General features: G+C 39.3%; 1 long non-coding RNA gene and 1 other non-coding gene across 2 annotated transcripts; both read right to left on the bottom strand.

Annotated features, from left to right (window-relative positions):
- Window positions 1-3,225: 3,225 nt before the first annotated feature.
- Window positions 3,226-4,161, bottom strand: LOC119775770. Its single transcript, XR_005279701.1, has 2 exons — window positions 4,120-4,161; window positions 3,226-3,493 (listed from the first exon to the last, which is right to left on the bottom strand). It is a non-coding gene; the product is annotated as an uncharacterized LOC119775770 (long non-coding RNA).
- Window positions 4,162-17,091: 12,930 nt separating this feature from the next.
- On the bottom strand, window positions 17,092-17,164 carry trnar-ccu. Its single transcript has one exon. It is a non-coding gene; the product is annotated as a tRNA-Arg (tRNA).
- Window positions 17,165-25,794: the final 8,630 nt, after the last annotated feature.

Genomic DNA, 25,794 nt, shown 5'->3' on the forward strand with positions numbered 1-25,794 from the left:
CAATTGGAGAAGCAAATGGTGAATCAGACTCGCGTATTACTCCGGAATCAGAAAGCTCTTGCAAATGCTTTCTTACAGCATCAATATCCTGAGGGTGGATTGGTCTTGGCCTTTGTTTGAAAGGAGTGGGATCAGACAACTTGATTTGATGTTTAACTTTGTCTGTCCGGCCGAAGTCCAGCTTGTGCTTTGCAAACACCTCAGGAATACTGTTGAGTTTCTGGATGATTCGCTGCTTCCATTCTGGAGATAAAGGTGAGTCTCCAAAGTTGTATTGTGGTTGAGATGGTTGTAGGGACTCTGTAGACTGGGTTGAATTGTGGACTGTTTGCTCTTGTGAGATCACACTCTGTAAAGTGCTGATTTCTGCTATGACTGCTCGTGCTGGAATATGAATCTCATGGTTCGACTCATTGCTCACAACGACTGGCACATGACACGGCCGGTGTTGAGGCAAGTCAATGAGGCAGGTTTTTACCATGAGCCCACCAGGGAGGGCATAGGAACTCGGATGTTCCAGGAGGACTTGTTTTTCTCCTTGCCACAATCTTGAAGCTAAGCACCCTTCTACAACTGTGGTCTGCCCAGCAGTAATGATTTGGGGCTGACTAGACTGCAGGGTGACAGTTGCAGTAAGTTCATTCGAACTCTGGGCATAGCGGTGTTGGAGGATCTTATACACCGCTATATAACCAGAGACTGTAGGTTGAAATGACTCGTCAGGGTGAGTGTCAAAATGTTTGCTGTAAGCAACATCTAAGGTATTTGTGCCAATGAGAACCAGATGTTGAGATGGCTTATTATCAGGCACAACAAGAGCAAGTGTGTCAACTTCAACAGGTAAACCAAACAATTCAGGTGGGAAGGTCATGTTGATCTCTACATATCCCAGGTAAGGCACTGTTTGTCCATTTGCTCCTTCTATTTCCAACAGGTTGTTTATTGGTTTGATTTCATGGTCCCTGAGGTAAGTATTGTAGAAAGAGTAGGGGATAGTAGTAACCTGTGAGCCAGAATCAAGGAGGCAGTTAAGCTGATCTCCTTTTATCTGAACTTGGCATATGCTCTTTGTGCCGATAAGACCTTGTGGCAGTGTTCTTATCCTGCGTTCTTTGGGACTGTTCATATACACAGCTTCTGTGTGTCCCACTACAGGAGCTGTTTCTAGTTTAAAGATTTTGAATTTTTGGCATCCCATGCTTGTTGCTTCTGGCGTAACAGTTTCTTTTTCTGCTCAACCAGACTGGGGTTTGCTTTATTTGTGCAGGAGGAGGAAAGATGGCTGTCTTCTCCACAATTAAAACAATACCAAGGCTTGGGCTTGGTTCGTACCTGAGGTGAAGAGTAGGACTTGTTCTGTCTTGACATGGACTTGAATTCAGCTGGACTCTTCCTGGACAGAAGTTGGGACATTTGCTGCTGTAGTTTCTGAAGCTGTTTTTTCATTTCTTTCAGCTCTTCATTGGATGTAGAATGTCCACAAGAACAGGCACTTTGGGACTGGATGTTAACTTTCTGTTTGGACGTTCCAATGTGCTTTTTCATAAGTGACTCTTTAGCATGTTGCCTATCTTCTTCTGTCCTGAGTAACAACAACAGATCAGAAAAAGCTGGTGGGTTGTCTTTCTTTTGTTCCAGCTGTAACTTTGTGATGACAGTGTTATCCCAACACCCACGACAAAACTGTTTGAGTAAATGTTTATTAATGTCAGCAGGTGAAATTCCTCCTTGCTTCACAACAGTGTTGAGAGTGAGCAGAAGTCTTTGAAGGTAAGTGGACGGTCGTTCCCCTGGATTCTGCAGAATGTTTAAGTTTTGTGCATACAATTCTTCACCGTCCTGCACTGTTCCAAAGGCAGAATCTAGTATGTTTAGCAAAACTGTTGGTACTGTGTTGGGGCTCAAACCTTTGACCAAATCAGCTGCAGGTGATGACAAGCTCTCTGTGATTCGTCTAGTGATATGTAGCGCAGAGAGACTGGGATCAGCAAGCAGAGACTCAATCTGGGAACGCCAGGACTCAAAATCAGCTTCATTACTCGGTTTAGGAAACCTTCCTGAAAAAGTACGGAGACGAAGTGAGGTTGGACCAGTCAAATCAGTATTTCGAACCACATGTTCAACAACAACCCGTTGTATTTGAGGTGGATTAAGATCATTGGTGGAAAGCGACAGTCCTGGAGCTGGTCCAGTTTGCTTTCGACGAGGTCGTGCTCCATGGCCCGAGGAGGAATGAGCAGGAGGAAGTGAGGATAATGATCCTAAGTCCATTTGCACTGGCTGTGCAGTAGTAAATTTATCCACTTCCCTTTCCTCTTTCACCTTTACTCCGTCCTCTTCCTCATCATCGTCATAGTCATCATCATCATCATCATCATCATCAAAATTTTCATCTGCTCCTGCTGCATGCAGATGTTGGCCTATCTGGCTCATTACTGTCTTCAGAACATTTTCAAAACGATGGCCGCTTTGATCAGCAATTTTCCTGAGCTCAGCGATGTAGTTGGGCTGATGTTTGCTGCTGCTGCCCTCTGTGGCTGCATACTCGAATGCCAAAGCGGTGACACAAAACACTCGGTCAGTATTTGTTTGAGAGGTGTAAGTATAAGGTAGAAGCGGTTGTAGTGCGGAAAAAGCAGCTAAATCTGCAAACTCAACGATCAGGTTTTTAAAAAACGTGCTTGAGGAATCAGTTACATATAAAGTGCGGTTAAGTTTACCGTATCTACTTAAGCAATTAAGTATTTCCTCATCAACCTTGGTATCGGTAGCACCAGTAATCATCACAGACTGTGATACATTTATACCAGATTGCTCAACAATATCCATCATGTTTTTTTTTTTATTAAGTATTCTTTATTTTACCTTTTGAAAAAGTTGAATATTTTACTTAGAATTTCCTATTCCTACAACTGAAATAAATGTTCAAAATGAGAAATAGCCCAAAAAAAAAAAAATGTTCACACACACAAGCTCCTGGCTAGCTCGCCACGTGTAACGCTTATTTAAGGCTAGGCGCCTGACTGCAGCCAGTTATAATAGGCACTCAGATAGGTTCGCCTATGGAGCCCGTGGGTGTGAACAAAATACCATTAGACAAAAGTATGCTTAAATTATTGTATTCAAGTTTGAGTTTTTTTTTATATATATAGGAAGATATGCAATATTAATAATATTTATAATAACAGTGATTTTCTATAATATAACCAAAAACACGACAAGGGGAAAAAAAAAAAGACAAACAACTCAGCAACAAAAACAATAAACCCTTATGTCACCCAAGAGTTTCCTTTTTAGTCCATTCATGAATCTAGAGTGATTCAACGGTTCATCAATCAATGTCTGATTGTTGTAGGGTTTTTCTTGTCCATAACCCAAAGCAAATAAGTTCAGAATGAGAAAGTAACTTGGTTCATGTAAATCCTACCGCGAAGCTGCGGTGATCCGGTAGCTCGCCATCCTGACGTGACACAGGGGGTGAAAAAAACCTGACCTAAACAAGGTCATAAATAAAAATACAAATTAGCTATCATATTTAAACATTGTTCAAATGTTATTCAAAATAAATAAACATTCAACAATTACAACATAAATAAATAACTTCATTTCAATAAGTGTTTCTCATGAATTTAAATTAAAGATCGCGATCAGATTAAAGTTACAGGTACAAATCAAAGTAAAGTTACCGGTACAGATCAAAGTAAAGTTACCGGTACAGATCAAAGTAAAGTGCACTTTTTAAATTCCATCTAGGTTTAATTGACGCAGTCAATTAAACTTAATTGACTTCCATATCATTTCAAAAAAAGAATTGTTTTTTTCCTCTTATTCCTCACAAAAAAAAAAAAATATGTCTAAGCCCAGATTTCTGTAGGCTGTTAGCAAAATTTAATAAAAAGTAACTGAAACCGTCCTAAAAGGATGAATCTACAAAAATCAAAAGGCCTATTTAATATTTTAACAACATATAATCCATTCGGCCACAAAATTAACAAAAGAAAATGACCCTTAAGTCAATAAATATACTTTTCAATCTTTAAATGCACAAATTTAGTGGGCGTGTCGCCACCGCATTTCTATTTCTAAAGAAAAACAAAATACGTAAATTAAACGACTCACCGTCGAGCGGTCGACAGAAAACACTCAGTTAAATCCTTCGGCTGTCTTAGTAAGCCTTGATCCAGCCGTATTCTTCTATTTAGTGATGGGTCGGGCAGCACCGATACGTCGGCGCATGTGTCGGTCTCATAGAGCGAAACCTGTGTCGACGTGTGTATCGCTACGGAAAAGTCACGTGACCGAAACAGTTCCTGTATCGGTCACGTGACCGATGTTTCGAACTGATTGACAAGCCTTTATAAGGAAGCGCATCTGCCAAAACAATCTGGGGGGCAGTAGGTTGGAAAAAGGAGGTGCGGTGCGGAGCGTCGAGGAAGCGTGGTCGAGCTAGTCGCCGAAGAAAACAGATGCCAAGTCCTGTAGCCTACTCAAACGGTGAAATAATTTGGGGGTCCTCGTCGGAAGAAGGAGACGATGACAATGACACTGATCCGAGTCAAAAGCCAGTTTGTGGGATCAAGACGGCGGCTCAAGTTGTAGAGGATGAGGAAGAGCTAGGAAGTGATTCGGATATGGATAGTTGGATGCCAGTTGGTAGTTACCGGAGAAATGGAAAATCCAAAAGTAGTGAAGCGGGCAGAACTTGTGAGAATTCAGGAATCAAAAGAAACCTTGAAGACGAAAGCACAGATGAAGGAAGCAAGGGTGTACGTAAAAAAATCATGAAAGAAGAGGTGAAGATAATATTAAAATTCAGAAAGGAAGATGAAAATATTATTCTGAGCCCAGTAACAGTCTCTAATGAGCTAAAAAAGAAAGTGGGGGAAGTTGAAATGGCTAAAACTCTGAGAGATGGAAACTTGCTAATTGTCTGTAAATCAGAAGAGCATAAAAGGAAAGCAATGAGTGTTGAAAGCATTGGAAAGAAAAGAGTGGAGAGTAAAAGAGTGTTGGGTGAAAAGAAAGATTCCCGAGGAGTTATTTACAGAATTCCGGTTAATGAAGATCTGGAGAGATTAAAGCATAACATCCATAATGTTGAAGTCATTGATATAAAGAGATTGCAGAAAACAGTGAACAATGAGAGAGTTGACAGCTTATCTGTGCTTCTGAAATTTTCTACTCCAGAAATCCCAGAGAGAGTTAAAGTGGGTTTCATGTGCTATCCAGTCAGGCCTTATGTTCCTCCTCCACTTCGGTGTTACAAGTGTCAGAGATATGGTCACATTGCTGCAGTGTGCAGGGGCAAACAGAGATGTTTTAAATGTGGAGGGGAGCACAAAATACAAGAATGTGGTGAAAATACTCAGGTTAAATGCTGTAATTGTGGTGGAGAGCACAGGGCGACATATGGAGGGTGTGAAGTTAGGAAGAAAGCAGTTGAGGTTCAAAAAGTGAAATCAACAAACAATCTGAGTTATGCTGAGGCGTTAAAGAAGGTTCAGGAAAAGCAAAAGGAAACTGTGAGTAACATTCAAGTATTAAGGCGAGAACCAGAGCAGCATGCCAGGGTTTATAACCCTGTTGACTTTGACAAACTTGTTTTGTTTGTGGCTTATGTTATTAACTGCACGGACCAGGTTAAACATAAAAATGAGAACATCAAAATCATTGTTAAAGGAGCTGAGAAATTCTTGGGGATGAGGAATATGTCGTTGGATCAAGTTATACAAAAACTTGAGGCAGATGGCAATAAACCAAAGTAAGAGTGATATAAAAATTGATATGAGTCAAATAGAAGTTAAAAGTTTTTAAAAGAAAGATCCAAGAAGATTGGCAAAAACAGTGGGAAGAAGATTTAAAGGAAGATTACTTTTTCGTTATTTATTGGCTACAGGTTTAGTGAAAAGAATTTAGGTTTTTTCCCCTTTTTTATTTTTTATTTTTTGAGCATGTCTGTCTTGATCCACACTCATTACTGGTTGGTGGCGGTAATGCACCTCTTAATTGTTTGCCAACCGCCATAAAACAAGAAGAAGAAGAAGAAGAAGAAGAAGAAGAAAACAATCTGGGGTGTTTTGCGAATATAAAATTCATCAAAAATTATGGAGCTTCCTCAAGCAAAAAGAAAGGTTTCTGCCTTGTGGGACCACTTTGATGTCATTTCAGAAAATAAGGTATTTGTTTTAATTTCCTTGTTTCATCCTGTTCCTCTCAGAGTTTCCATATTATTTTCTGAGTAGAAATTCATTTCAAAGTGACCTTTAGTTTACTGTTCGTGTTATTTTCTACAGGTTAAATGTCGCAATTGCTCAACAGAGCTTGCATATTTAAATAACAGCACCTCCTCAATGCTGAGGCATTATAGGGACAAGCATGAGAGTGAAATCCATGATACACCCATGATGAACTCAGGTATACAGGTATTTTACAACTTACTGACTTTGTTTTATTGATAATTCTGAATAATTTACACTTTCTCATTTTTAACCATCAAGCTTCCAGGAAGCAGATGCTTGATGAGGCTGTGCTTAATTTCATTGTAAAGGACTGCCAGCCCCTCGCTGTTGTGGAGAATGAAGGGTTCAGGGAGCTGGTTCAGCTCCTTGAGCCCTCATATGTTTTGCCAACCAGAAAGATTTGTGTGGAAATTATCTAAAGTGGTAGTTTATTCATCAAATTTATTTTAAATATATTGATTTTCTTCTGGTTTGACTTGGTGTGGTTTTCAGATCATCAAACAACTGTTGGCCAAAAAGTACGAGGAGGAACGGGAACGAGTGAAAATGGAAGTACAGCAGGCTGCGGACAGAATGTGCCTCAATTGTTGGAAGCTCAAATGAGCCCCAGCCGTGAACATCTTCACAACAGCTGTCTGCCCCCACTTCAGGCATGATATTGAGCATCATTTCTTTGTTGTTTGTAAATCATGTACTAAAATACTTTTTTTTTTTTTTTTAAGATTACCTTTGGGAACATTTTGATCTCGAAGTGGGGAGGCAGACCAAAAGTGCCACAGCTGATGCCATCCTTGAGGTGCAGAGATACATGGCAGAGGGCAATATTGCGAGGTCCCAGGATCCTCTTGTATATTGGAAAAACTAAAGGACCGTTTATCCAAACCTCCTCCGCCTGGCCTTAAAATTTTTGTGCACTCCAGCTTCATCTGTGCCGTGTGAGCGGGTGTTTTCCACAGCTGGAGAACTAATATTAAAAATGCGCAACAGACTGAATTTCAAAACGTTGCAACAACTTTTTTTTTTTGAATAAAAAATTGTAAAAAAAATACCAGTGAACAAGCATCTTCATTTACTACATGTTTACTTAGAGATTATTACATTATGATGCAGGTTCTCATTATTCATTGACTGTGTCTAAAATATCAAATATGTTTTAATAATAATACAATGCATCATACAATGAATTGCATCATATTATTGTATATGATAGGTCATCAAATCAGTGTCAGTTAACTGTGTCAACTAGGTTGCCTGTAGGGATTTTTAATGTCCAGCAGGTGTCAGTATTCAGTGACACAGTATCGACACAGTTTGGTAATGTGTCGAAACGTTTCATGACGCCTCATCAACCCATCACTACTTCTATTAGTTTAGAAGACGCCGAGACGAGCAGCTAGCCACAGCGACAGCAGCAACAGCTATTCAGATCTGAGTCACCTGTGACCCGGAACTTAAAGGGTGCTATCAATTTGACCCGCCAAAATAAAATACGGGTTCTTATTTTATGCAGGTTACATAGAGCCGCAAAATATAACATGACTTTTACTAGAAAACCTTTTTTTCTTTTAATCTTATATAGGAAATTAGTTGTTGGCATCTCAAACAATCAAAAATTCATTTATTTTTAATGTTAAAAAATATAATTTACAAGCTAATTAGGGATGCACGATATTGGGATTTTGGCCGATATCCGATATGCCGATATTTTAAAACTCATGTAGCCGATAACCGATATCGATACCGATGTTAAAGCTGGACAAAAATAAGTAGTCATTGAAAATAGCAGTTTTGTTATCCATTTCTGACACTTTGAAAAATAATATACTCAAATATATTTTCATATGCTGATATCAAATTAATTTTTATTTATTTTTTTTTTTTTATTTATTATTAAAAAAATTAATAAATAAAAAAAGTAAAAAAAATAAAAATAAATCAATAAAAAATATATATATATAAAAAATAAATTAATTAAAAAAAATAAATAAATAAAATTTATTTTTAAAAACACGGTATCGATCTATTTTACTTTCAAAATCTGGTGAAATTTCATCATTCTGTTACAAACTCTCGTGATATTTTGCAAATTCTTGTGAGATTTTGTTAGTAAAATAGATCGATACCGCGTCAATATATCAACATATAAAAATATGGCAACATTTGGTGAATTTTTGGGGGATTTCGTAGCATAACGATGACATATAGCAACATTTCATTAGTAAAAGAGATTGATATGGTGTTTTTAAATGGCAATATATCAGCATATGAAGATTTCAATCTGAAAAACTCACACAGAGAAGAAGATAATTAGAAGAGATTTATTGATGAGAAAGTATAGTCTTTGGCGCTCAGACCTCGGAAGGAACGTACATGCTGAATTATGCTTAACATGCATGAGTAGATGAATGAGAATAGGGAAGTTCCCCCGGCCTGAAACTGGTGGTGGTTCAATATGGGCTGGTTGACAAGGTGATCTGCTGAGCAGAATCGGGACTGGAAGACTGAGGGAGCTGACGCCGGGGCTCCAATCAGAGACTCGGGATATGAGGTCCTGCTTGGTGGTGCAGGTACCGTGAACAGTCCATGATGAGCAAGCATGAAGCGACAGTGGAGAGGAAAAACTCCCCTTTGGGAAGAAACCTCTGGCAGAACCGGGCTCAACATGGTGGTCTTCTGCCGGACCAATGCAGTGAGACGAGGGATGGTGCCAACTGGGATCAATACTCTCTGATGAGGTTAAGGTGGAGACGTGTCGAGGATGACGAACCAGTTGCGATGGCGGAGAAGGGGATGGAGGTGGGAGAATTGTCATCTGAATCAAAATCCGACATAGTGCTGCAGGATAGCGGGACTGGGATGAGACTTTGGAGAGTTTATAAAGTGGAGGCAGAACGCTGATTGGCTTCGTGGAGGAATAGTTCGGAGCCGATTGGCTCGTTTCGGAGACGGATCAGCTTCTGGTTGGATGGAGGTAAGCCAGAGTTTCTTCAATTGAATTTCCGCTAGAGCTTCATATTGGGATATTTTAATCGATCAATATTTTTCCCTCGTCTTTACACTGGAAAAATGATCTAGAAATAAGTAAAACTTTCGCAGCTCTCTGTTTTCTTCCAAAAGACGGTTCATCTCTGCACACCTGAGCACACACAGGTTACATTCTGTCTGTCCTTCCTGACGACCACCTTCTGTGTCATCCTTGGTGTCTGGCCGGCCAACGTTTTCAGCAGCCTTCTGCGTGTCAGTCTGTTGCTGGTTAGGGTTCTCTGTCGCGCTCATGTGTAACTTCATCCTGTCGCTGAAGGATTTCATCAGCCTGATGGAGCCCCGTTTCAGTTGCTTGCAGGGCATTCTTTTTCAGCTGTTCCCGATAACCACGTCTTAAAGAGCGGTCTGTGTCTGTTGGTCTGATGTCAGTGTGGCCCAGATGCAGGGATGGAGCCCAGTCTGGGTCAGTTTCCATCATCTCATATGCGGGTTGACCTGCAAAGTAGATGAAAGGTTGAGTGTTTTACACATCTATTCAAAACACTATATAAAGCACCTTAATAACAGAGCCCATTAGATTAGATGTGTTATAAAATAAGATATGCTTATGTTTCCCACAGTGGGGAAATTTGCTATACCGAAAAAGCACAAGTACATCGGATTAGTAAGGCCAGAGGTAAATAAATAAACTGAAAAGCTTACAGGACGAACAAAGGATTATAATAAATAAACTTAAGTAGATTGCACAGGATGAATAAATGCACTGAGTTGGCTGACGAGTGGGTATGTACAGTGTTTTTATATGTACAGTGTTTTTATATGTACACTGTATTTATATATATTTATTCATAAAAAAAATATATTTGTATTGCAGATTGTGTAAATGATTATATACAGATAATGCATTATTTATTAAATTTTAGCGGTCTAAAAAAGATATAAACAAAACAAACATCACTTTCCGCTTCTCTTCCACAGCATGTTTCAGTAGGTTTACATGAACTCCTGCAACTTTATAAGCAAACCATTTCAGCGTGTTGATTTCTATTAGTGTATATTTATAAGGACTTACCTTTGTGAAAATGCCGAGAGCAAACACGAACATGAGGAGATATTTTATGAAACGTAATGTCTTTCCTTCTTACAGCAGCGACCCACGGAGCCCGACGCCTCTTTGTTAAGTCCTCTGTCTGCGGTCCGTATTTTTTTTCCAAGTGGGGAATACGAAAAACCGTACGGCCCCATCTGCTCTTTTCTGTTTAGAATTACTATTGCATCCTTTGACGCAGCACCAGTGTCCCATTATTTCCAAAAAAGCAACTAGAACACGTCTGCTCTCTGTTAGTTTTCTTTTGTTTGTTGCTGCTGTCTCTTCACCACAGAAATGGCGCTAACTACCCTAAATGAATTGCGCTTTTGCGGAAGTGACGTACACTGTCACAGACCGATTCAAAGAGCCGTTTTGACCAGAGTTCGACCACGGAAAAGTTGTGTAGAGCCGCAAAATATAACATGAATTTTACTAGAAAACCTTTTTTTCTTTTAATCTTATATAGGAAATTAGTTGTTGCCATCTCAAACAATCAAAAATTCATTTATTTTTAATGTTAAAAAATATAATTTACTAGCTAATTAGGGATCCACGATATTGGGATTTTGGCCGATATCTGATATGCCGATATTTTAAAACTCATGTAGCCGATAACCGATATCGATACCGATGTTAAAGCTGGACAAAAATAAGTAGTCATTGAAAATAGCAGTTTTGTTATCCATTTCTGACACTTTGAAAAATAATATACTCAAATATATTTTCATATGCTAATATCAAATTAATTTTTATTTATTTATTTATTTATTTATTTATTTATGTATTTTTTATTTTTTTATTTATTATTAAAAAAAAAAATAAAAAAAGTAAAAAAAAAAATAAAAAAATAAAAAAATATATATATATAAAAAAATTAATTAATTAAAAAAAATAAATAAATAAAATTAATTTTTAAAAACACGGTATCGATCTTTTTTACTTTCAAAATCTGGTGAAATTTCATCGTTCTGTTACAAACTCTCGTGATATTTTGCAAATTCTGATTTTGTTAGTAAAATAGATCGATACCGCGTCAATATATCAACATATAAAAATATGGCAACATTTGGTGAATTTTTGGGGGATTTCGTAGCATAACGATGACATATAGCAACATTTCATTAGTAAAAGAGATTGATATGGTGTTTTTAAATGGCAATATATCAGCATATGAAGATATTGGGAAATTTTAAACGATCAATATTTTTCCCTCGTCTTTACACTGGAAAAATGATCTAGAAATAAGTAAAACTTTCTTAAATTAAGTGTATTTACCCTTGATTTGAGTAGGTAAATGAGATAGTCTGCCAATGGAATGATTATTTTTACTCTTAAAATAAGGTAATTAGATAATATTCACTTTAAATAAGAGAATGCAAATGTGTTTTCTTATTTTAAATCTAAATTGTCTTGTTTCATTGGCAAAATGTCTCTTTTATCTCCTCAATTCAAGAACAAATGCACTTATTTTAAGAAAAAATGACTTATCAAGATTTAGTTTTTTGCAGTGTAGTAGTTATTAAGTCTGTAAAAAAGACGTTTTTGAGGAAGAAGAAGTAGCATTTTATTATTTTTTTTTTTTTAGACTTTAGAAACTTTAGAAAGCTGATCGAATATCAGGTTAAATATCGGTGGGGTGGCCGATGTCCGATAATCAGTTTTAAGGCAGATACCGATAGGGGGCCGGTTATATCCTGCATCCCTACTTAAAACATATTTCTGGTTCTTTTAATCTCATTCTTTTCCATCTTATAAAAAACACTAAAGCTATTGATACCGGTATATATTAAAGTAAATTATTTAGCTCTTTATATACATTTTAGCCACTATTAAGAGCCGCTGGAGAGGGTCCAAAGAGCCATATGTGGCTCTGGAGCCGCAGGTTGCAGACCCTTGCTCTAAACATTGCATCAGCAGGGATCAAATGTGGGACAATCAAATTTTTTTTAGAACAGTTGATATGTCTAAAATGACTTAAGATATGCTAAAATGATCAGAGCTATGATTCATTGTAACAGTAGTGTATTTATGTTGACCTAAATAAAAAAAATAAAAATCATCCTGTCTGCTTTAGTGTTAAATTCTGATAAGCTGTTTGCACTGGGTTCAGATAGGACAGGGTTGTGAGGAAATACTGTTATTTCTAAAGTATGAAGATTAAAATAGGTCTAGCTTTGAAGCTACCACTTTCAATGTCAGCATGGATGTTAAAATCCCCCACCATGATGACCCTGTCAGTATTTAATGCTAAATCAGATATGAAATCTGAAACTGATCTCAAATTTGAGAGTTAGGATCTGATAGACGCTGCAAACATACAAACAGAAGCGGTTTTGTTGTTTTACAGTTTGGGAGGGGGGCAGGAGTTAAATGTTTAAACTAATTTGTAACTATTAACTGACTGAATAAGTATGACGGACAGATTGTTGCTATTCCTCCTCTCCCAACAGGTTTCTGTAAGACATTTGATTATCACAGATCAAGTCATTAGGTAACAAACTTTAAATAGAGAAATCTTATATTAAATAAACCACATTTAAATGTTGTAACTTTTTTCTCCATCATAATTTAATAGATCAACATGTTTTACTTCTTTAGGATTTTTTTGTAATTTATTTTATTTCGGCTGTGGACGAGACACTGAGTGGAATAGCTGATGGTTGGTGGACTGACACAGAAACTAATCATTAAATAAGATCTTTAGATGGTGCAGGGGTTAGCACACACTGCACATGTACAGAGGCTGTAGTCCTCGATGTGGCCGACTGGGGTTTGAATCTGACCTGTGGTCAGATGTCTCTCCCATACCCTTTCCTTTCATCTTACTACTGGAAAAAATGACCCACTAGTGCCATAAAAAATTTACAAAATAATCGCCGCCGAACTATTGTAAATCTTTACTATCAGGAAGTCCACAAAAGCCTTCAGCTGATCCAAAATGCTGCAGCCAAGAGTTCTGACAAAAAAAAAAAAAAAGTCATATCTCTCCTATCCTGGCTTCTCTCCATTGGCTTCCTGTTAAATCCAGAATAGAATTTAAAATCCTCCTTCACACATATAAAGCTTTAAATGGCCAAGCTCCATCTGATATCAGAGATCTGATTGTTCCTTATGTTCCTAACAGAGCACTTTGCTCTCAATCTGCAGGTTTACTAGTGGTTCCTAGAATTTCTAAAAATAGAATGGGAGGCAGATCTTTTAGTTATCAGGCTGAGAGTGAAGTGCTCTGTCAGGAACATAAGGAACAATATCTATCTCTGATATCTTTAGAACAATGGTCTAAAGATAGATGTAGCATCTGGTCCCATACCAGATGCTACATCAGATATATCCTGCATCCCTACTTGAATGGTAATAAAATATGGTTTACCTGACAGTTTATTCTGAAAGCAATATTAATAACCATTGGAACATTTACTATAGGAACTAAAAGTAACTTAATACAAACCAACAACTAGAAATGATTCCATTAATCATCTACTTACATGATCTAATCTGATATGATCAACCATATCAAAACCTAAATGTTTACATCTGTAAGAGATGATGCAGACAGAATCTGAACCAATCAGATCTTTGCCTCAGCAATGAGCAAATATTGCTCCTGGCATTAACCTCTGTGCTGCCTACTGAAGGAGTTCATCAGTTTGAAGCAGAATCCGATGGATGAGATCAGATTTAGGGAAAAGAACCACCTGCTCACTGATCACTTTCTCACTAGTCCATGCTCTCCATCCACCTGCTCACTGATCACTTTCTCACTAGTCCATGCTCTCCATCCACCTGCTCACTGATCACTTTCTCACTAGTCCATGCTCTCCATCCACCTGCTCACTGATCACTTTCTCACTAGTCCATGCTCTCCATCCACCTGCTCACTGATCACTTTCTCACTAGTCCATGCTCTCCATCCACCTGCTCACTGATCACTTTCTCACTAGTCCATGCTCTCCATCCACCTGCTCACTGATCACTTTCTCACTAGTCCATGCTCTCCATCCACCTGCTCACTGATCACTTTCTCACTAGTCCATGCTCTCCATCCACCTGCTCACTGATCACTTTCTCACTAGTCCATGCTCTCCATCCACCTGCTCACTGATCACTTTCTCACTGATCACTTTCTCACTAGTCCATGCTCTCCATCCACCTGCTCACTGATCACTTTCTCACTAGTCCATGCTCTCCATCCACCTGCTCACTGATCACTTTCTCACTAGTCCATGCTCTCCATCCACCTGCTCACTGATCACTTTCTCACTAGTCCATGCTCTCCATCCACCTGCTCACTGATCACTTTCTCACTAGTCCATGCTCTCCATCCACTGCTCACTTTCTCACTAGTCCATGCTCTCCATCCACCTGCTCACTGATCACTTTCTCACTAGTCCATGCTCTCCATCCACCTGCTCACTGATCACTTTCTCACTAGTCCATGCTCTCCATCCACCTGCTCACTGATCACTTTCTCACTAGTCCATGCTCTCCATCCACCTGCTCACTGATCACTTTCTCACTAGTCCATGCTCTCCATCCACCTGCTCACTGATCACTTTCTCACTAGTCCATGCTCTCCATCCACCTGCTCACTGATCACTTTCTCACTAGTCCATGCTCTCCATCCACCTGCTCACTGATCACTTTCTCACTAGTCCATGCTCTCCATCCACCTGCTCACTGATCACTTTCTCACTAGTCCATGCTCTCCATCCACCTGCTCACTGATCACTTTCTCACTAGTCCATGCTCTCCATCCACCTGCTCACTGATCACTTTCTCACTAGTCCATGCTCTCCATCCACCTGCTCACTGATCACTTTCTCACTAGTCCATGCTCTCCATCCACCTGCTCACTGATCACTTTCTCACTAGTCCATGCTCTCCATCCACCTGCTCACTGATCACTTTCTCACTAGTCCATGCTCTCCATCCACCTGCTCACTGATTACTCTTCATCTGAAAGGCCTTCTCAGCTAGTAAGGGGATAAGCCTCACAATGTTAATTTGTTCGGGAATGGCCATGCTGCACAGCTCAAGTCACATGCAAATTGGAGTCCCTTAACAATCAGGTGTCGTAAGTGTTGTTTTTTGCCTGGTTCCGTGACAAAATGCTTCTCTCCTCTATATGTAAGGACTTTTAAATCAGTCTAAAGCTGATTGTGTTGTGTAGGGGCAGTTGTGTAGGGCAGGATGAAAAAGTGCAAACATTCTTACCGCAGGAAATGTGAAAGAATAGCTTAAGTTTTAGCACAACCAGTTTTTGAGTAGGCCAAAGAAGAGGACAGGGTCTTGTAGCAAAATGCATTCTGTAGCAGAGGGTGGTTTCGGTCCACCGACCTCTGGGTTATGGGCCCAGCACGCTTCCGCTGCGCCACTCTGCTTGACTGTGTCTCAGTTTTCAATAAGGGAGCCCAATACATTAGTTTTGGCTTGGTTTTGTTACGCCATAGTCATGATATCAATTCATTGTGATTTTAATGTTGAACATCTGTGGAGAAAGATGCATTTTAGCTTGGCCGCACCAATCCCCAAGAGCTTCAAACTGGAAACCCCCTCTCCAAAACCCTCCACCAGACACTCCCACAGGAACATGCGATCCCAGCCCTACTTTGCTTGGCAAAAACGAGTAACTGCTGCATGCTTTCCTATTGTCTACATCAATGGAATTCCAGAGGCTATAGAGGATGGGCAAGAAAGTCATTTAGACATGGGCAGGATGAAAAAGTGCACACATTCTTACTGCAGGAAATGTGAAAGAATAGCTTCAGTTTTAGCACAACCGGTTTTTGAGCAGGCCAAAAGAGAGGACAGGGTCTTGTTGCAAAATGCATCCTCTAGCAGAGGGTGGTTTCGGTCCACCGACCTCTGGGTTATGGGCCCAGCACGCTTCCGCTGCGCCACTCTGCTTGCTTGTGTCTTAGGTTTCAATAAGGGAGCCCAATCCATTAGTTTTGGCTTGGTTTTGTTATGCCATAAGCCATGATATCAATTTTGGCCATTTCTGAAAGATGTCCATTGTGATTTTAAATTTGAACATCTGTGGAGAAAGAGTTTAGCTCGGCTGCACCAATCCGCAAACCCCCTCTCCAACCCTCCACCAGACACTCCCACAGGAACATTCGATCTCACTCCTACTGTGCTTGGCAAAAAAGAGTAACTGCTACATGCTTTCCTATTGTCTACATCGATGGAATTCCAAAGGCTATAGAGGATGGGCAAGCAAGTCAATTCAGACATGTTTCTTTTGGGGAAAACAAAAGCAACATGTCTAAATTGGCTAGCTTCCTTAACCCCTGTTAAGGACAACTACTCATCCAGCGCGTTGAAGAACCAGATTGCAGCAAAGTTTCTGCAAAGGCTGTAACAGTCTCTCTGAGTCTAGAGCATTAGAGTAACTCAGACAAATCTGACTTACATACATGCATTGAAGTGTATATATGTAAAGGCTTTTAAAAAAGGCCTCAGAAGAATGGTGGAGCGGTCTTATTCAAAAGAATCTTCAAATGCCGCTGAGATATAGGATCTTCACAGAAGGGCATTTAACTTGTTTACAGTCGAGGACAGATAAGGGAAATGTTAAAATACTGATGCCCACTAATGTATCTAGCATAGAACCTTATTGAGAAGTGTGAAATCAAAGTACTGCTGCCAACATGAGCACATGCTAAGAGTAGCAGGCCCAACAGCTGAACACTGGCATTGGTGTTAAGGACAATTAGTTGCAGTCTGTAATGTCATGTGGCAGGCAGGCTTCCATTGGACCTCTGTGCTTGTATTTACCCCAGATGGGACTCGAACCCACAATCCCTGGCTTAGGAGGCCAGTGCCTTATCCATTAGGCCACTGGGGCAGGTACACCAGATGTCCCATCGTGTGAAAACGCGTACGTATAATTCCTGTGCACACAAGGAGTCACCGTCTGAAAACTCTGGCTGCACAGTGAGTCCATGGTGCCTGCAGACCTTTTGGGGATTCTTGCTGCACTATGCAGCGCATAGCTCTCACAACCTGAAGGCTGTGACATTGAGCCACACACTTGGCATTTGTTTTAGCTTGACAGGAACATTCTTTCACGCTCTTACATGACCATGGTCAGCTTTTGGCTGGGGTAAGGCAAATAACTCAATAGATAACAAGTGTGACGACCTCATCTGTCTTCTTCTTTTGTCTGAAATCTCTTTGTGCTTGCTCACAGTCTTCTGCTCAATCACCCAGTCACACACTTCATGCAGATGGAGCTTAACATCATTTCTTGATGGTTTAAATTGTAAAACAGAAGAAAATAGATGCAGTGCAAAGAGTCTATCATGCAGGCCTTGGTAACTCCACAAAAGGAAAAGGGAACTCCTGCAATTGAGTTTTGCTGTTTGAGAACTTTTCACTCTTCATCTGAAAGGCCTTCTCAGCTAGTAAGGGGATAAGCCTCACAATGTTAATTTGTTCGGGAATGGCCATGCTGCACAGCTCAAGTCACATGCAAATTGGAGTCCCTTAACAATCAGGTGTCGTAAGTGTTGTTTTTTGCCTGGTTCCGTGACAAAATGCTTCTCTCCTCTATATGTAAGGACTTTTAAATCAGTCTAAAGCTGATTGTGTTGTGTAGGGGCAGTTGTGTAGGGCAGGATGAAAAAGTGCACACATTCTTACCGCAGGAAATGTGAAAGAATAGCTTAAGTTTTAGCACAACCAGTTTTTGAGTAGGCCAAAGGAGAGGACAGGGTCTTGTTGCAAAATGCATTCTCTAGCAGAGGGTGGTTTCGGTCCACCGACCTCTGGGTTATGGGCCCAGCACGCTTCCGCTGCGCCACTCTGCTTGACTGTGTCTCAGTTTTCAATAAGGGAGCCCAATACATTAGTTTTGGCTTGGTTTTGTTATGCCATAAGCCATGATATCAATTCATTGTGATTTTAATGTTGAACATCTGTGGAGAAAGACGCAGTTTAGCTTGGCTGCACCAATCCCCAAGAGCTGCAAACCCCCTCTCCAAAACCCTCCACCAGACACTCCCACAGGAACATTCGATCCCAGCCCTACTGTGCTTGGCAAAAAAGAGTAACTGCTACATGCTTTTCCCATTGTCTACATCAATGGAATTCCAGAGGCTATAGAGGATGGGCAAGCAAGTCATTTAGACATGGGCAGGATGAAAAAGTGAACACATTCTTACTGCAGGAAATGTGAAAGAATAGCTTAAGTTTTAGCACAACCAGTTTTTGAGTAGGCCAAAGGAGAGGACAGGGTCTTGTTGCAAAATGCATTCTCTAGCAGAGGGTGGTTTCGGTCCACCGACCTCTGGGTTATGGGCCCAGCACGCTTCCGCTGCGCCACTCTGCTTGACTGTGTCTCAGTTTTCAATAAGGGAGCCCAATACATTAGTTTTGGCTTGGTTTTGTTATGCCATAAGCCATGATATCAATTCATTGTGATTTTAATTTTGAACATCTGTGGAGAAAGACGCAGTTTAGCTTGGCTGCACCAATCCCCAAGAGCTGCAAACCCCCTCTCCAAAACCCTCCACCAGACACTCCCACAGGAACATTCGATCCCAGCCCTACTGTGCTTGGCAAAAAAGAGTAACTGCTACATGCTTTTCCCATTGTCTACATCAATGGAATTCCAGAGGCTATAGAGGATGGGCAAGCAAGTCAATTCAGACATGTTTCTTTTGGGGAAAACAAAAGCAACATGTCTAAATTGGCTAGCTTCCTTAACCCCTGTTAAGGACAACTACTCATCCAGCGCGTTGAAGAACCAGATTGCAGCAAAGTTTCTGCAAAGGCTGTAACAGTCTCTCTGAGTCTAGAGCATTAGAGTAACTCAGACAAATCTGACTTACATACATGCATTGAAGTGTATATATGTAAAGGCTTTTAAAAAAGGCCTCAGAAGAATGGTGGAGCGGTCTTATTCAAAAGAATCTTCAAATGCCGCTGAGATATAGGATCTTCACAGAAGGGCATTTAACTTGTTTACAGTCGAGGACAGATAAGGGAAATGTTAAAATACTGATGCCCACTAATGTATCTAGCATAGAACCTTATTGAGAAGTGTGAAATCAAAGTACTGCTGCCAACATGAGCACATGCTAAGAGTAGCAGGCCCAACAGCTGAACACTGGCATTGGTGTTAAGGACAATCGGTCTGTGACAGTGTACGTCACTTCCGCAAAAGCGCAATTCATTTAGGGTAGTTAGCGCCATTTCTGTGGTGAAGAGACAGCAGCAACAAACAAAAGAAAACTAACAGAGAGCAGACGTGTTCTAGTTGCTTCTTTGGAAATAATGGGACACTGGTGCTGCGTCAAAGGATGCAATAGTAATTCTAAACAGAAAACGGCAGATGGGGCCTTACGGTTTTTCGTATTCCCCACTTGGAAAAAAAATACGGACCGCAGACAGAGGACTTAACAAAGAGGCGTCGGGCTCCGTGGGTCGCTGCTGTAAGAAAGAAAGACATCACGTTTCATAAAATATCTCCTCATGTTCGTGTTTGCTCTCGGCATTTTCACAAAGGTAAGTCCTTATAAATATACACTAATAGAAATCAACACGCTGAAATGGTTTGCTTATAAAGTTGCAGGAGTTCATGTAAACGTACTGAAACATGCTGTGGAAGAGAAGCGGAAAGTGATGTTTGTTTTATTTATTTCTTTTTTAGACCGCTAAAATTTAATAAATAATGCATTATCTGTATATAATCATTTACACAATCTGCAATACAAATATATTTTTTTTATGAATAAATATATATAAATACAGTGTACATATAAAAACACTGTACATACCCACTCGTCAGCCAACTCAGTGCATTTATTCATCCTGTGCAATCTACTTAAGTTTATTTATTATAATCCTTTGTTCGTCCTGTAAGCTTTTCAGTTTATTTATTTACCTCTGGCCTTACTAGTCCGATGTACTTGTGCTTTTTCGGTATAGCAAATTTCCCCACTGTGGGACACATAAGGTTATCTTATTTTATAACACATCTAATCTAATGGGCTCTGTTATTTAGGTGCTCTATATAGTGTTTTGAATAGATGTGTAAAACACTCAACCTTTCATCTACTTTACAGGTCAACCCGCATATGAGATGATGGAAACTGACCCAGACTGGGCTCCATCCCTGCATCTGGGCCACACTGACATCAGACCAACAGACACAGAACGCTCTTTAAGACGTGGTTATCGGGAACAGCTGAAAAAGAATGCCCTGCAAGCAACTGAAACGGGGCTCCATCAGGCTGATGAAATCCTTCAGCGACAGGATGAAGTTACACATGAGGCGACAGAGAACCCTAACCAGCAACAGACTGACACGCAGAAGGCTGCTGAAAACGTTGGCCGGCCAGACACCAAGGATGACACAGAAGGTGGTCGTCAGGAAGGACAGACAGAATGTAACCTGTGTGTGCTCAGGTGTGCAGAGATGAACCGTCTTTTGGAAGAAAACAGAGAGCTGCGGGCGTGAACTTGATGAGCTGCGGATCTCTGATTGCTTCTTTGGAGACAGTAATGAAAAAGTCAAGTACTATACGGGTCTACCAAACTTGGCAACCTTTATGGCTTTGTTTAATTTTCTGCTGCCTCTCATGTCTGCTCAAAATAAAATTCTCAGTCCATTTCAAATGCTCTGTTAACCTTCATGCGTCTGGGATTGGATCTGCCCTCAAAACACCTTGCTTATCTCTTCCGTGTTTCACCAAAGACTGTGTACAGAACATTCAATGAAATGCTGTCATTTTTATATGCAAATCTAAAGCGTGCAATTGTGTGGCCAGATAGAGACACCTTGCACAAAATTATGCCCCATCAGTTTGTGGATGCCTTTGGACATAGTCACAGTGATTATTGACTGTTTTGAAATTTTCACAGAGAAACCAGCTAATAAATGAATGCCAGATCAAGTACTGTTTCAACTTTATTCTTCTTTTTTTATTCTTCTTTTCACACAAAAATAATTTTGCTTTTTTTAAAGTTACTTTTGAAAAATAACAGCAAAACAAATATAAGTTTCACCATCTCTTCAAATATTAATGTTTTCTGAAGTTGTAAAAATGTGTGTACAATAAAGAGTGGATTTGAAATTTGAAACAAGTGTTGTTATTATCTTTTCAATCAAGCAGAGGATTTATGAAAATGCAATACAAAATCTCAAATACATAAATAATGCAGAACAGTGCAAAGCTTCAAATGTTTTACTTTTTCTTCCTCCCTCGTATATAGCAGATTGCTCTTTAGATTAAATTAGAAGATTTTCATTTTCCCAGGACTTGTTTTCACTGTGGTCTGTGGTCTTCCTTAGTGATATGACCTAACAGGTGATATCTGTGAAGAAGACTGCAGATCCCAGTGAAAACAGGCCTGGATAAAGTGAACAGCAAATACAGTGTGCAACTTATACCCTACCCAGACAAACTTTCTAAAGCTGCTAGGGAACGATATTATATAATATTATTACAGTGACAAGGCAGATGTTGTGGGCAGTTGCACAGATAGCTGCAGTTATTAGAGCAGTTTGTGCTGCTCATCAGACTGAACGAAAAAACTTATAAATTTTTGCACATTGATAAGTTGCACACTGTATTTGCTGTTCACTTTATCCAGGCCTGTTTTCACTGGGATCTGCAGTCTTCTTCACAGATATCACCTGTTAGGTAATATCTCTACGGAAGACCACAGACCACAGTGAAAACAAGTCCTGGGAAAATGAAAATCTTCTAATTTAATCTAAAGAGCAATCTGCTATATACGAGGGAGGAAGAAAAAGTAAAACATTTGAAGCTTTGCACTGTTCTGCATTATTTATGTATTTGAGATTTTGTATTGCATTTTCAAAAATTCTCTGCTTGATTGAAAAGATAATAACAACACTTGTTTCAAATTTCAAATCCACTCTTTATTTTACACACATTTTTACAACCTCAGAAACATTGTTAATATTTGAAGTGATGGTGAAACTTATATTTGTTTTGCTGTTATTTTTCAAAAGTAACTTTAAAAAAAGCAAAATTCTATTTGTGTGAAAAGAAGAATAAAAAAAGAAGAATAAAGTTGAAACAGTACTTGATCTTGCATTCATTTATTAGCTGGTTTCTCTGTGAAAATTTCAAAACAGTCAATAATCACTGTGACTCTATGTCCAAAGGCATCCACAAACTGATGAGGCATAATTTTGTGCAAGGTGTCTCTATCTGGCCACACAATTGCACGCTTTAGATTTGCATATAAAAATGACAGCATTTCATTGAATGTTCTGTACACTGTCTTTGGTGAAACACGGAAGAGATAAGCAAGGTGTTTTGAGGGCAGATCCAATCTCAGACGCATGAAGGTTAACAGAAGCATTTGAAATGGACTGAGAATTTTATTTTGAGCAGACATGAGAGGCAGCAGAAAATTAAACAAAGCCATAAAGGTTGCCAAGTTTGGTAGACCCGTATAGTACTTGACTTTTTCATTACTGTCTCCAAAGAAGCCATCAGAGATCTGCAGCTCATCAAGTTCACGCCGCAGCTCTCTGTTTTCTTCCAAAAGACGGTTCATCTCTGCACACCTGAGCACACACAGGTTACATTCTGTCTGTCCTTCCTGACGACCACCTTCTGTGTCATCCTTGGTGTTTGGCCGGCCAACGTTTTCAGCAGCCTTCTGCGTGTCAGTCTGTTGCTGGTTGGGGTTCTCTGTCGCCTCATGTGTAACTTCATCCTGTCGCTGAAGGATTTCATCAGCCTGATGGAGCCCCGTTTCAGTTGCTTGCAGGGCATTCTTTTTCATTTATTTTTAATGTTAAAAAATATAATTTACTAGCTAATTAGGGATGCACGATATTGGGATTTTGGCCGATATCTGATATGCCGATATTTTAAAACTCATGTAGCCGATAACCGATATCGATACCGATGTTAAAGCTGGACAAAAATAAGTAGTCATTGAAAATAGCAGTTTTGTTATCCATTTCTGACACTTTGAAAAATAATATACTCAAATATATTTTCATATGCTAATATCAAATTAATTTTTATTTATTTATTTATTTATTTATTTTTTATTTTTTTTATTTATTATTAAAAAAATAAATAAATAAAAAAAGTTAAAAAAAATAAAAATAAAAAAAAATATATATATATATATAAAAAAATTAATTAATTAAAAAAAATAAATAAATAAAATTAATTTTTAAAAACACGGTATCGATCTATTTTACTTTCAAAATCTGGTGAAATTTCATCGTTCTGTTACAAACTCTCGTGATATTTTGCAAATTCTGATTTTGTTAGTAAAATAGATCGATACCGCGTCAATATATCAACATATAAAAATATGGCAACATTTGGTGAATTTTTGGGGGATTTCGTAGCATAACGATGACATATAGCAACATTTCATTAGTAAAAGAGATTGATATGGTGTTTTTAAATGGCAATATATCAGCATATGAAGATATTGGGATATTTTAATCGATCAATATTTTTCCCTCGTCTTTACACTGGAAAAATGATCTAGAAATAAGTAAAACTTTCTTACATTAAGTGTATTTACCCTTGATTTGAGTAGGTAAATGAGATAGTTTGCCAATGGAATGATTATTTTTACTCTTAAAATAAGGTAATTAGATAATATTCACTTTAAATAAGAGAATGCAAATGTGTTTTCTTATTTTAAATCTAAATTGTCTTGTTTCATTGGCAAAATGTCTCTTTTATCTCCTCAATTCAAGAACAAATGCACTTATTTTAAGAAAAAAATGACTTATCAAGATTTAGTTTTTTGCAGTGTAGTAGTTATTAAGTCTGTAAAAAAGACGTTTTTGAGGAAGAAGAAGTAGCATTTTATTATTTTTTTTTTTTTTTTAGACTTTAGAAACTTTAGAAAGCTGATCGAATATCAGGTTAAATATCGGTGGGGTGGCCGATGTCCGATAATCAGTTTTAAGGCAGATACCGATAGGGGGCCGGTTATATCCTGCATCCCTACTTAAAACATATTTCTGGTTCTTTTAATCTCATTCTTTTCCATCTTATAAAAAACACTAAAGATATTGATACCCGTATATATTAAAGTAAATTATTTAGCTCTTTATATACATTTTAGCCACTATTAAGAGCCGCTGGAGAGGGTCCAAAGAGCCATATGTGGCTCTGGAGCCGCAGGTTGCAGACCCTTGCTCTAAACATTGCATCAGCAGGGATCAAATGTGGGACAATCTAATTTTTTTTAGAACAGTTGATATGTCTAAAATGACTTAAGACAGTGGTTCCCAAAGATTTTCTTCTGGGCCCCCCTTTGGATTACAATAAAATTTCCACGCCCCCCCCCCCCTCACTTCAGTGGCTGTAGTGAGCCTGCTTGTTGCCGCAGATCTTCTCAAATCTGGGTTGCAGTGTCACAACTGTCCATTATGCTCAGTCAAGCAAGCGCTGTTTTTTTTTTTTTTTTTTTTTTTTCTTCATTCATCCATACCGCTTCCCGCGCCCCCCCCTGCAATGGCATTGCGCCCCCCTAGGGGGCGCGCCCCACACTTTGGGAACCACTGCACTAGTCCATGCTCTCCATCCACCTGCTCACTGATCACTTTCTCACTAGTCCATGCTCTCCATCCACCTGCTCACTTTCTCACTAGTCCATGCTCTCCATCCACCTGCTCACTGATCACTTTCTCACTAGTCCATGCTCTCCATCCACCTGCTCACTGATCACTTTCTCACTAGTCCATGCTCTCCATCCACCTGCTCACTGATCACTTTCTCACTAGTCCATGCTCTCCATCCACCTGCTCACTGATCACTTTCTCACTAGTCCATGCTCTCCATCCACCTGCTCACTGATCACTTTCTCACTAGTCCATGCTCTCCATCCACCTGCTCACTGATCACTTTCTCACTAGTCCATGCTCTCCATCCACCTGCTCACTGATCACTTTCTCACTAGTCCATGCTCTCCATCCACCTGCTCACTGATCACTTTCTCACTGATCACTTTCTCACTAGTCCATGCTCTCCATCCACCTGCTCACTGATCACTTTCTCACTAGTCCATGCTCTCCATCCACCTGCTCACTGATCACTTTCTCACTGATCACTTTCTCACTAGTCCATGCTCTCCATCCACCTGCCTCCTGCTCACTGATCTGATTTCAGATAATAAAGTAAAAAGTCTTGGAGTTGTTTTTGATCAAGACCTGTCATTTAAATCCCATATCAAAGAGGTTTCTAGACCTTCCTTCTTTCATCAGGAATATTGCAAAGATTAGAAATATCCTGTCCAGGGGTGATGCTGAGCAGTTGTTACTTCAAGGCTGGACTATTGTAATTCTTTGCTATCAGGAAGTCCAAAAACTGTAGTTAAAAGCCTTCAGCTGATCCAAAATGCTGCAGCCAGAGTTCTAATGAAAATTAAAAAGAGAGATCATATCTCTCCTATCCTGGCTTCTCTTCATTGGCTTCCTGTTAAATCCAGAATAGAATTTAAAATCCTCCTTCT

The sequence above is a fragment of the Cyprinodon tularosa genome, unplaced genomic scaffold (genome assembly GCF_016077235.1).
Source record: "Cyprinodon tularosa strain WSP-4 unplaced genomic scaffold, ASM1607723v1 ctg893, whole genome shotgun sequence".
Lineage (NCBI taxonomy): Eukaryota > Metazoa > Chordata > Actinopteri > Cyprinodontiformes > Cyprinodontidae > Cyprinodon > Cyprinodon tularosa.